Below are 12085 nucleotides of genomic sequence, written 5' to 3'. Positions count from 1 at the left end.
TCAATCTAAATTTGTGTATTTCTTTCACTTCTGTCACTTGTTGCTTCACGTTTTGCAGCTGTTTTTTAGTGCATACACACTGATGGTTCTGAAATCATCTCTGTAAGTTGACATTTTTATCATGTAATCTCCCTGTTTTTCCCTGTTATTTTTATTTTCTCTGAAGATTACTTCTTTTGTTCCAGTCAATTTTGCAAGTTTATTTGCCAAAGTTAAGGATGCTTGCCTGTGACACAGCCTCAAGAGGTTCTGGCCACATATACCCAAGGTGGTTGGGGCGCAGCTTGGTTTTATACACTTTTAGGAGATATCAATTAATGTGTAAGATGCACATTGGTTTGGTTTGGAAAGGCAGGGTAAGTCCAAGCAGGGAGGGTGCTTCCAGGTCATCGGGTAGATAAAAGACAAAGGTTGCATTCTTTTGAGTTTCTGGTAAGCATTTTCAAAGGAAGCAATCACACGCATTTATCTCAGTGAGCAGAGGGATGATTTGAATAGAATGGGAAACATGTTTGCCCTAAGCAGTTCCCAGCTTGACTTTTCCCTTGGCTTAGTGAGTGTTGGGTGCCAAGATTTATTTTCCTTTCACATTTCCCCTTTTCTCCTTTAAAAATCTTTGGGAGAGGCTGGGCGCGGTGGCTGACGCCTGTAATCTCAGCACTTTGGGAGGCCGAGGCGGGCGGATCACGAGGTCAAGAGATCGAGACCATCCTGGCCAACGTGGTGAAACCCCATCTCTACTAAAAATACAAAAATTAGCCAGGCGTAGTGGCACATGCCTGTAGTCCCAGCTACTCAGGAGGCTGAGGCAGGAGAATCACTTGAACCTGCAAGGCAGAGGTTGCAGTGAGCCCAGATTACGTCACTGCACTCCAGCCTGGGGACAGAACGAGACTCCGTCTCAAAAAAAAAAAAATCAGGTTTCATCTGATCCTTCATGGCTAGGACAGTTTATTTTCAGGCGGGCAAGTCCCATGTTATTTGGAAAGCTCATTTTTAGCAGTTTGTAAAGTGTCGTGTCCTGTGAAGAGAAAATAGGAGGAAGGAAGAAAAACAAAGAACAACCCTGGAAAATAGATACAGGCCATATTACTCTGAAGTCCATACATCAGTAGATAGGTATGAAAGTGGCTTATGTATGTGAATAGGTTGCTGTTATTTTCTTCTGAAGTTTAAGTTGTCTAGCTTCAGTTATCAGGGCTTCAAGAAAATACAGTTAAGTTTTCAGTGATTTCAAATTAGAAAATGTGGGGGAAAAAGAAAGAAAGAAGAAAAAATTGAAAACATTATTTCAGAGACATGTAGCTGGAAAAAATTAGAATTCAGTCCAAACTGTGGAAAATCATAAAAATTGAAAAACGTAAGCTGGGCGCCATGGCTCACGCCTGTAATCCCAGAACTTTGGGAGGCTGAGGCAGGCAGATCACGAGGTCAAGAGATCAAGACTATCCTGGCCAACATGGTGAAACCCCGTCTCTACTAAAAATACAAAAATTAGCTGGGTGTGTTGGCATGTGCCTGTAGTCCCAGCTACTCAGGAGGCTGAGGCAGGAGAATCGCTTGACCGTGGGAGGCAGAGGTTGCAGTGAGCCAAGATCGTGCCACTGCACTCCAGCCTGGCAACAGAGTGAGACTCCATCTCAAAAAAAAAGAGAATACTCAGAAATAGTTTCCAAATTCTGGAGAAAGCAGATAGAGAGAAACAAATATGTTCCAAATTTTCTTCACAGCAGTATACTTTCCTCAATTGTTAAATGCTGTCGGCTGGGCACGATGGCTCATGCCTATAATCCCAGCGCTTTGGGAGGCAAGGCGGGAGGATCACCTTAGGTCGGAGTTCGAGATCAGCCTGGCCAACATGGTGAAACCCCGTCTCTACAAAAATACAAAAATTAGCTGGGCATGATGGTGGGTGCCTGTAATCCCAGCTACTTGGGAGGCTGAGGCAGGAGAATCGCTTGAACCTGGGAGGCTGGGAGGCAGGGGCTGCAGTGAACCCAGATCATGCCATTGCACTCCAGCCTGGGCAACTGTCTCAAAAAAAAAAAAAAAAAATTGCTGTCAATAGCTCAAAAGAAAAGTTTCCTTGACTCTGCAAAACAAAACAAAGGATCAAAAGAAAAAATCAGAAAGATTACTTTAGACTCCTATTAGTTCAGTCCATGCAGTTAATGTGTGTTGTGTTTGATATTCATGAACATTTTAGTTATCCATGAAAGTTTTGAAAGTTCTTTCCTCTATTCCTCTATTCTAATGTCACATTTTCCAAAGTTATCAGAAACTTGCATTCCAGAGCACCTATCAAATTCCTGTAGCTGATTATAAACCAACTTTTGAAGAGGATCCAAACAAGACAACAATTGCCTGTGGCAACAAAATGTCTCAGGACAGCTGTTATTAAAACCACAATTGACTATAATGGAAATTTTGGTTACTTCTGTGACATACCACCATTTTACATAATAGTCAATAATAATAATTATTATTATTATATTTTGAGACAGAGTTTTGCTCTTGTTGCCCAGGCTGGAGTGCAGTGGAACAATCTGGGCTCACCACAACCTCTCCTCTGGGGTTCAAGCGATTCTCCTGCCTCAGCCTTCTGAGTAGCTGGGACTACAGGCATGCGCCACTACACCGGACTAATTTTGTATTTTTAGTAGAGATGGGGTTTCTCCATGTTGGTCAGGCTGGTCTTGAACTCCTGAACTCAGGTGATCCGCCTGCCTCGGCCTCCCAAAATTTTGGGATTACAGGTTTGAGCCACCATGCCCAGCCAACAATTATAATTATTAATAACATGTGGCTGGGCACAGTCACTCACATCTGTAATTGCAGCACTTTGTGAGGCTGAGGTGGGTTGAGGTCAGGAGTTCAAGACCAGCCTGACCAACATGGTGAAACCGCATCTCTAGTAAAAATACAAACATTAACCAGGTGTGATGGTGCACACCTATAGTCTCAGGTACTTGCGAGGCTAATGCAGGGGAATTGCTTGAACCCAGGATGCAGAGGTTGCAGTGAGCCAAGATGGTGCCACTGCACTCCAGCCTGGGTGACAGAGTGAGATTCCATCTCAAAAAATAAAATAATAACATATAGTAAGTCATATCAGAATTATAAGAGTTTTCCATAATTTTGGAATACATGCCAATTTCATATTTATACAAGTACAGCCCACAGAAAGCCAAACACCATTTTGCATTTGACAATGCTTCCTGTATGATTTTTATACCAAATAAGCCAAATATGTCTCTTCTGGATTTCAGGGGATTAACAAAAGTTTAATGACGACCCAAGTTAAAATGTGACTTTGGAAAGCTTGTCAAATATAAAAACTTTAAAACACTTGATATCATAAAATAGGATCACAGGTCATTATAAAATAAGTGATTCATTTAACCAAAGTGGTATCACAAAGATTTCAAAAAAAGGTGGCAACCTTTATTCTTTGAGAGAAAAGACTTAATTTCCCAAACAATATTCCCTAGTAAAAATGGCACAAGGCCAATTAAATTGGTTTTTCAATATTTTATAAACAAACTATAAAATTTTAATCATCTTGACTGTAAGTATAATTTCCATGAGCCTTTTTATACACTATATAATCTTTATTAAATAGTGGGCTAGGCTGGGCACGGTGGCTCATGCCTGTAATCCCAGCACTTTGGGATGCCGAGGCGGGTGAATCACCTGAGGTCAGGAGTTTGAGACCAGCCTAACCAACGTGGTAAATCCCCATCTCTGCTAAAAATACAAAATTAGCTGGGTATCATGGCACATGTCTGTTACCCCAGCTACTTGGGAGGCTGAGGCAGGAGAATCACTTGAACCCATGAGGTGGAGGTTGCAGTGAGCCCAGATCGCACTATTGCACTCCAGCCTGGGCAACAGAGTGAGACTCCATCTCCAGAATAAAAAAAAGGTGGGCTAATGCTCCAAGACAACCTTGTTAATCTGACGCAGGGGCTCATATGCTGGTCTTGCAACAATTTGCCTTTGAAATTGATAGTTAATTTCTAGAGAAACCAAACTTATTTCAGCTCTAAAAATTGACCCTGACAATCTCACATGACCACTTCTTTCAGTATAACCACTGGTACTTGAGGAGTTGAATAGTTTTAATTTCTTGCCCTGTGTTTCACAAACACAGTTTATTTTGATTAGGAACTTCTACTGGGTCTGAAGATGAGGCTTGAACTGCTGTCAGTGTTTAAGATTTAGCAAGACTTGGTGTCCTTTTTAGACCCAGGAGTCAAAGCCCTTTAACTGAATGGAACAGGGACTTAAAAGCATATATGGAAAGTTATATGGATATAATAAACTTAATTAAAAAAAATTTAATTTAAATTTCCTTGTAACCAAACCAAACTTAGTAATACTGACACAGGAATTACTTTGATAAAGTGTGAGATCTGTTTAGTAGGCCAGTTTTCCAAAGGCAAAAGAAAAGCCCTTCTACAGTGTGACTGCTGTTCCCTATGGGAGATATTATGTTTGGAAAGAAACATTTCCTTTAGACCTCAAAAATAAAACATTTTATAGTGTCAGGCCACAACAGTTAGAACCCAAAGAAAAAAAGTTTACAGGAGCTGAAAATTAGGTGAAAAAGTTATGATTTCAGGCCTTTTAAGAGGGGAGAGAAAGCTGAAAACAGTGAGATTCCATAAAATTTGAACTTTACATTGAATAAATTATGTTTCATAATTTATTTGGAGTAAAGCACCGCTTAACAAAATTTTGTAGTTTGAACCAATTCTTTAGTGTATAAGTGGTGTTTTTTAAAATCAAAACCCAATCTCTAGAAAGACCATTATAATTTCCCTTTAATTATAGTGAATTTGATCACATAAAGCTTTTTTTCATAAATCTTATTATGACTTACACAGACCATTCATGACATGTGTGGGATTTCTTGTTTTTCCTGAACATTCATCTTTCTTATACAATCAGTCATTTTATTCCAGGACAAAATTTCTGATACAAGATTCTTTCTCATATAGAATTATTTTTCTTTAAGCTTTCCTACCAAAAATATTTATTTATTTTTGAGACAGAGTCTCTCTCTGTGGCTCAGGCTGGAGTGCAATAGCTGAATCTTAGCTCACTGCAACCTCCATCTCCTGGGCTCAAGTGATTCTCCTGCCTCAGCCTTCAGAGTAGCTGGGATTACAGATGCACACTGTCATGCCTGGCTAATTTCTGTATTTTTAGTAGTGTTGTATTTTGAGACTTCTACCAGTCCATAGTATTTTCTAAAAACAAAACTAAATATAGATTTATAATAATCCTTTGGATGGTAAATTTTTGTGGGAATGAAGTAGCTGGGTACTCTGGAGGCTGAGGCAGGAGGATCACTTGAATCTGGGAGGTGAAGGTTGCAGTGAGCCGAGATAGCGCCACTGCACTCCAGCCTGGGCAACAGAGCCTGTCTTAAAAATAAATAAATAAATAATAAATAAATAGAAGTAGCTGGAGAAAGGTGCTTACTGCACAAGGAAGGCATACTTTCTGATACTGTATTAGGGATGTCATCAGGTGAAGTCAAGAACAACAAATCACAATGGACTGGAAACATTCTCAGGAGAACTGTAGCCATGAAAAGGACTGTTGTTCATTCTTGACCTTGTGGAATCAGTCCCTGACTCATCTTCTCAGCAACATTGCACATTTGCTGTGAAACAGAAACTACGGGGTATCTTCTTTATTTTCCTTTTCTGGATGGGAGGGTTTATTCAGGTTTCATTTTTCTGTTCCACAATGAAGTGTTGTGAGTGAGGAGGACTCTATTGGGCTCTCAATGAAAAGAAGTCTCATGAGACTGTCATGAGATCCTTACTTGTGACTTGAAATTACATTTTGGCTTATTCTTTTATATTTTTTAGAAGTGGGGGTGAATATTTGGTGTGAGCAAAAGAGGAACAGATTATTTCTGCTGGAAGCTGCACTGTCACATGTTATAATATTTTGAGACAGGATCTTGCTTTGTCACCCAGGTTGGAGTGCAGTGGCACAGTCTCAGCACACTGCAACCTCCACCTCCTGGGCTCAGGTAATTCTCCTACCTCAGCTTCCCAAGTAGCTGGGACTACAGGTGCATGCCACCAAATCCAGCTAATTTTTGTATTTTTTTGTAGAGATGGGGTTTCACCATGTTGCCCAGCCTAAGAGTAATATATTTTAAGGTATAATTAGCATGTTGTGGTTTTTTGTTTTCTTTTTTTTGAGACCGGGTCTCGCTCTGTTGCCCAGGCTGGGGTGCAGTGGTGTGATCTTGACTCACTACAACCCCTGCCTCTCAGGTTCAAGCAATTCTCCCAAGCAGCTGGGATTACAGACGCCTGCCACCATGCCTGGCTAATTTTTGTATTTTTAGTAGAGATGGGGTTTCACCATGTTGATCAGGCTGGTCTCGAAATCCTGACTTCAAGTGATCCATCCACCTTGGCCTCGCAAAGTGTTGGGATTACAGGTATGAGCCACCGCACCCTGCCAAATTAGTATGTTGGGTTTTTAAAAATCCCACTGATATAGTTGTACATTAGCAACAGAGCTCTTGCTTTTACATTATACAATTTTAGTTCATTATCTTGTATCATTCCAGTTCTTTCACTGAACTTAAAATGTAAGGGACCCTCCACATATTGATAGAATACATCCTTTACATCTGTCAGGTCTCCGTATATTTTTTTGCCACACAAATCTGAAAATACCACCTTGATTTACGAATCCTATAAGTTTTTCACTGAAGTACAAGGAAAGAAATGTAAATCTTTAAATTGGGTTAAATCGTTTCTAGGAAATTGTATAATGATTTTAAAAATTATTTTTAAAATTACATTTTGGCCAGGCACAGTGGTTCACGCCTGCAATGCCAGCACTTTAGAATGTGGGGGTGGGGAGATCGCTTGAACCTAGGAGTTTTAGACTAGTTTGGGCAACATGGTGAAACCCCATCTCTACTAAAAATACAAAAACTGAGGTTGGGGTATCGCCTGAGCCTGGGGAGGTGGAGGCTGCTGTGGGGTGTGATTACATCGCTGCACTGCAGCCTGGGCAACAGAGTGAGACCTCATCTCAAAAAAAAAAAGAAAAAAGTTTTGCTACAGCTGTGAAATCATTAGCCTTTGAAAAATAATTCTTTTATTAAATAATTTAATATTTATTGTCTGTTAGATATTAATTTTATAGTACAGGTGTAAAAATATAGGTAATTTGTCTAAACAGTATTTCAGAAACACTTCCAACAATTATATTGTGTGAAGGGTTCTATGTATGCATGAAGAAAGGACATGTATAAAGTTTTTAGCATGGGGAAAATTGAGTTTTTATCAACTTAAACGTCAGGAGTTTCAAGAGTAAACATTCAGTGTTGAAATAAAAACTGTCTGAATCTATCTATCTATCTATCTATATATGTTTTTTTTTTTTTTTTGAGAGAGAGAGTGGTTGTGTTGCCCAAGCAATAGTGCAGTGGCGTGATCTCAGGTCACCGCAACCTCCACCTCCCAGGCTCGAGCAATCTTCCCACCTCAGCCTCCCGAGTAGCAGAGACTACAGGTGCATGCCACCACCCTTGGCTAATTTTTTTTTTTTTGTAGAGATGGGGTTTTTCCATGTTGCCCAGGCTTGTCTCAAACTCCTGGGTTCAAGCAATTTTCACACCTCAGCCTCCCAAAGTGCTGGGATTACAGGTGTGAGCCACTGCACCCTGCCTTATTCCTTTACTTTCTTAAAAAACTTGCTGTCACTTTACTCTCTGGACTCACCCCTAATTCTTTCTTGCACAAGATCCAAGAACCCCTTCTTCTGGGTTTAACTGCCTAATAGGTTCTCTTTTTCTGCTGCCTAGACAGAGCCAATTCCTCAAGACAGGGAAATTGTAATAGAGAAAGAGTTTAATTCATGTGGAGCTGGCTGTACAGGAGACTGAAGTTTTATTATTACTCAAATGAGTCTCCCTGAAATCTTGGGGATCAGGGTTTTTAAGGATAATTTGATGGGTAGGGGCCAGTGAGTCCAGAGTGATGACTGGTTGTTCAGAGATGAAATCAGAGAGTTGACACTGTCCTTTTGCACTGAGTCAGTTCCTGGGTGGTGTCACAAGACCAGATGAGTCAGTTTATTGATCTGGGTGTCAGGTGATCCATCAAGTGCAGGGTCTGCAAAATTTCTCAAACACTGATCTTAGGTTTTAAAATACTGATGTTATTCCCAGGAACAATTTGGGAAAGGTGACAATCTTGTAGCCTCTAGCTGCATGACTCCTATAGTTTCTAATCTTGTGACTAACTTGTTAATCCTATAAAGGCAGTCTAGTCCCAAGCAGAAAGGGCATTTGTTTTGGGAAAGGGCTATTAATGCCTTTATTTTAAAAGATAAACTAAGTTCCTCCCAAAGCTAGTTTGGCCTACACCCAGGAGTGAACAAAGGCAGCTTGGAGGTTAAAAGCAAGATGGAGTTGGTTAGGTCGGATCCCTTTCAGTGTAATAATTCTCAGTTATAATTTGCAATGGCGGTTTCAGGATCTGGATCAGGACCCCTTTCTGGCAACACGAGGATGGTTATGAATGCATCCAGACATCCAAAAAGCCACCTCTGAGAGCTAGAGATTTCCCTTTCCTATAGGTTCTTCGTCCCTTGTATGTCAACCCAAGGATTCACTGGGGATCTAGAACTGCGCAGGCCAGTCTAGGAAGAGAGAGACAGGAAAGAGAAGAAGAGGAGGTGAATTAGTTTTGAAGAAAAGAAAGAAGGTCCCATGCTACCTCTGTTTTTTTCTGACAAACTTTTCATACTGGGAAATAGAATCCTGGTTTATTTGTAGTAAAACTAGGAGTCCAGGGATTTTATAGGAGGGTGAGAAAAATGCACTTTTATGGTATAGTCTGTGGACACCTAATTAGGGAAAAGGAGTCAGCCTGGCAGGACCAGGGGAAAGCAAAGAGATAAAGCAAATAAGCTATAAATCTGCCTTTCTAGGTCAGGTGCGGTGGCTCACGCCTGTAATCCTAGCACTCTGGGATGCCAAGGCGGTCAAATTGCCTGAGCTCAGGAGCTCCAGACCACCCTGGGCAACATGGTGAAACCCTGTCTCTACGAAAATACAAAAAAAAGAAAAAAATTAGTTGGGCGTGGTCGTGGGTGCTTGTAGTCCCTGCTACTCTGGAGCCTGAGGCTCGAGAATTGCTTGAACCCAGGAGGCGAAGGTTGCAGTGAGCTGAGATCATGCCACTGCACTCCAGCCTGGGTGACAGAGGGAGACTCTGCCTCAAAAAAACAAAACAAAATTTTAAAAAACTGCCTTTCTTCATGGTCCAGGACATATAAACAAAATACAGGAAGCGGATAAGCTGTAGGTCTGTTTTTCTTTGTGGCTTAGGCCATATAGCCCTTCTGCGCAGATAACATACATAGCTCATAAACTTTCTGCTTCAATTTTTCATCAAACACCTAACAGAAGAAGGCAAGTTAGCTCCCTGCTTCCTTGGCGTTATCTTTCATTTATGTATTTGTTTATTTATTGAGACAAGAGTCTCACTCTGACTTCCAGGCTGGAGTGCAGTGGTGTGATCTTGGCTCACTGCAACCTCTGCCTCCCAGGCTCAAGCAAATCTCCCACCTCAGCCTCTTCAGTAGCTGGGAGTACAGGTGTGGGTCACCATTGCCAGGTAATTTTTGTATTTTTAGTAGAAACAGGGTCTCACCATGTTGCCAAGGCTGGGCTGGAACTGCCCACCTCGGCCTCCTAAAGTGTGGAGATTACAGGGGCAAGCCACTTTGCCCAGCTGAATCTCCTCTTCTTATAAAGAAATCAGCCAGATTGGATCAGAACCCACTTTAACAAGCTTATTTTAACTTAATCACTCCTGTAGATGCCATATATCCAAATACAGTTATATTCTGAGGTACTGGGTATTAGGACTTCAAGATAGGGTTTTTTTTGTGAGTGGAAATTTTTCTGCTCAGAACACACTGTGTTCTGGACTCCTAAACTTTATGTCCTTCTTACATGTAAGATCCCTTCACTCCCATCAGAACAAAAATCTTTTACTTATTTCTTTGAGACGGGGTCTCTCTCTGTCACCCAGGCTGGAGTGCAGTGGCATAATCATGACTTGTCACAGTCTTGACCTCCTGGGCTCAAGTGATCCTCCTGCCTCAGCCTCCCAATAGCTGGGACCACACATGCAGGCCACCATGCCTGGCTAATTTAATTTTTTGTAGAGATTGGGTCTGACTATGTTGCCCAGGCTGGTCTCAAACCCTTGGCCTTAAGTGATCCTGCCACTTCAGCCACCCAAGTAGCTGGGACTACAGGAGTGTGCCACTAAGCATGGCTAATTTTTATATCTTCTGTAGAGACGGGGTTCTTGCTATGTGTCCAGGCTGGTCTTGAACTCCTGAGCTCAAGTAATCTGCCAGACTTGGCCTCCTGAATTGTTGGGGTTACAGGCCTAAGCTACCTTGCCTGGCCCATCTGAAAAGTCTTAATCCATTTCAGTATCAACTCTAAGGCCCAAATATCACCTAAATATTATCTGAATCACATATGGGTGAGACACAAGGTGTGGTTCATCCTGAGGCAAAGTTTCTGCCCAGCTGTGAATCTGTGAAGCCAGAGAAGTTATCTGCTTCCAAAATACAATGGTGGGACAGGCATAGGAAAGACCCTCAGCCCTGGAAACCACCCTTCTACTTTGTTACTCTGAATTTGATGTTTGTACTTAGCACATGTAAGTAAGTGCATGAAGTATGTTTCTTTGTGTGTGTTGGGAACGGGTGCTCAGTGTTGCAAAAATCAACACTGAGACAAAGGATCTCTCAGCAAGGCTAGTTTACTTTCTGCAGAAAGGGTGCTGCTCACTAGCAGTCTTGCCACGAGAGTACACACGAACAAAAGAGAAGGGTCATTTATAACCTGACGCATCTGGCCGGGCGTGGTGGCTCATGCCTGTAATCCCAGCACTTTGGGAGGCCGAGGTGGGCGGATCACAAGGTCAGGAGATCGAGACCATCCTGGCTAACGTGGTGAAACCCCGTCTCTACTAAAAATACAAAAAATTAGCTGGGCGCAGTGGCAGGTGCCTCTAGTCCCAGCTACTCGGGAGGCTGAGGCAGGAGAATGGTGTGAACCCAGGAGGCAGAGCTTGCAGTGAGCCGAGATAGTGCCACTGCACTCCGGCCTGGGCGAAAGAACGAGACTCCGTCTCAAAAAAAAAAAAAAAATAATAATAATAATAATAACCTGACGCGTCCACCCTACTGCTGTGTTTGGTTTCCATTGGCTGGAATCGGACCCAATTCTGTGCTTGACCTGACTGGCTAGCACCTTAGAACTTCCCAAAAGAGGCAAAGGCAGAGGAGAGCAAAGGAAGAGAGGAAGTAACTTGTGGAAGGCTGAGAGAGGCAAAAACACTTCCAAATAAGGAAGAGGAATAGGCTGTGACCTAATGCTTGCTTGGAACAATTCAGGCATGCCAGGGCAAATATCTAGGCTAAAATGTGGGAGCTAAGAACACAGAGTATATTGATTTCTCTATTATGGCTAGCAGATATTTAAGAATATTAGCACAGGTCTTTGAGTAAATTTTGCTTCTAAGAGAGGTTACTATCTATTCTCAGTTAGACTGGGAGGAAAGTCCCTTTGAAGAGGAACCTCTACTTATTTCATTTTCTACACTGTGTCTAGCACATTTCGCTTGGCATAATGTCTTCTGGGTTCCTGGATCCAGTCACTGCTCCACATCCAATCCCCACCGAGATCCCAGTTCCCTGACTACTGAGTAGCTTCAGCTTTTCTGGTAAGACTGGATGGAGTCCACCAGGCTCGGAAAAATCGGTTTTGACTTAAATCAGTTCAACTTGTTAAGAATAAATCATCTTAGTTTCCAGTATAAGTGGACCACAACTTTAAGATTCAACCTTAAATTCTGAAACATTAATTTAAAATGGGCAAGGAGCAACGCTGCTTCACAGGACAAGAAATAGTCACAAGTACTCCCAAATCTGGAAAACAAAATCCTGCTGGGTGAGAGGCGGAGTGGAGATCAGGCCCCGCCTCGGCCCCGCCCACCCCTGGAGG

This window comes from Pan paniscus, chromosome 20 (genome assembly GCF_029289425.2).
Source record: "Pan paniscus chromosome 20, NHGRI_mPanPan1-v2.0_pri, whole genome shotgun sequence".
Taxonomy (NCBI): domain Eukaryota; kingdom Metazoa; phylum Chordata; class Mammalia; order Primates; family Hominidae; genus Pan; species Pan paniscus.
This window is presented reverse-complemented; position numbering follows the sequence as displayed.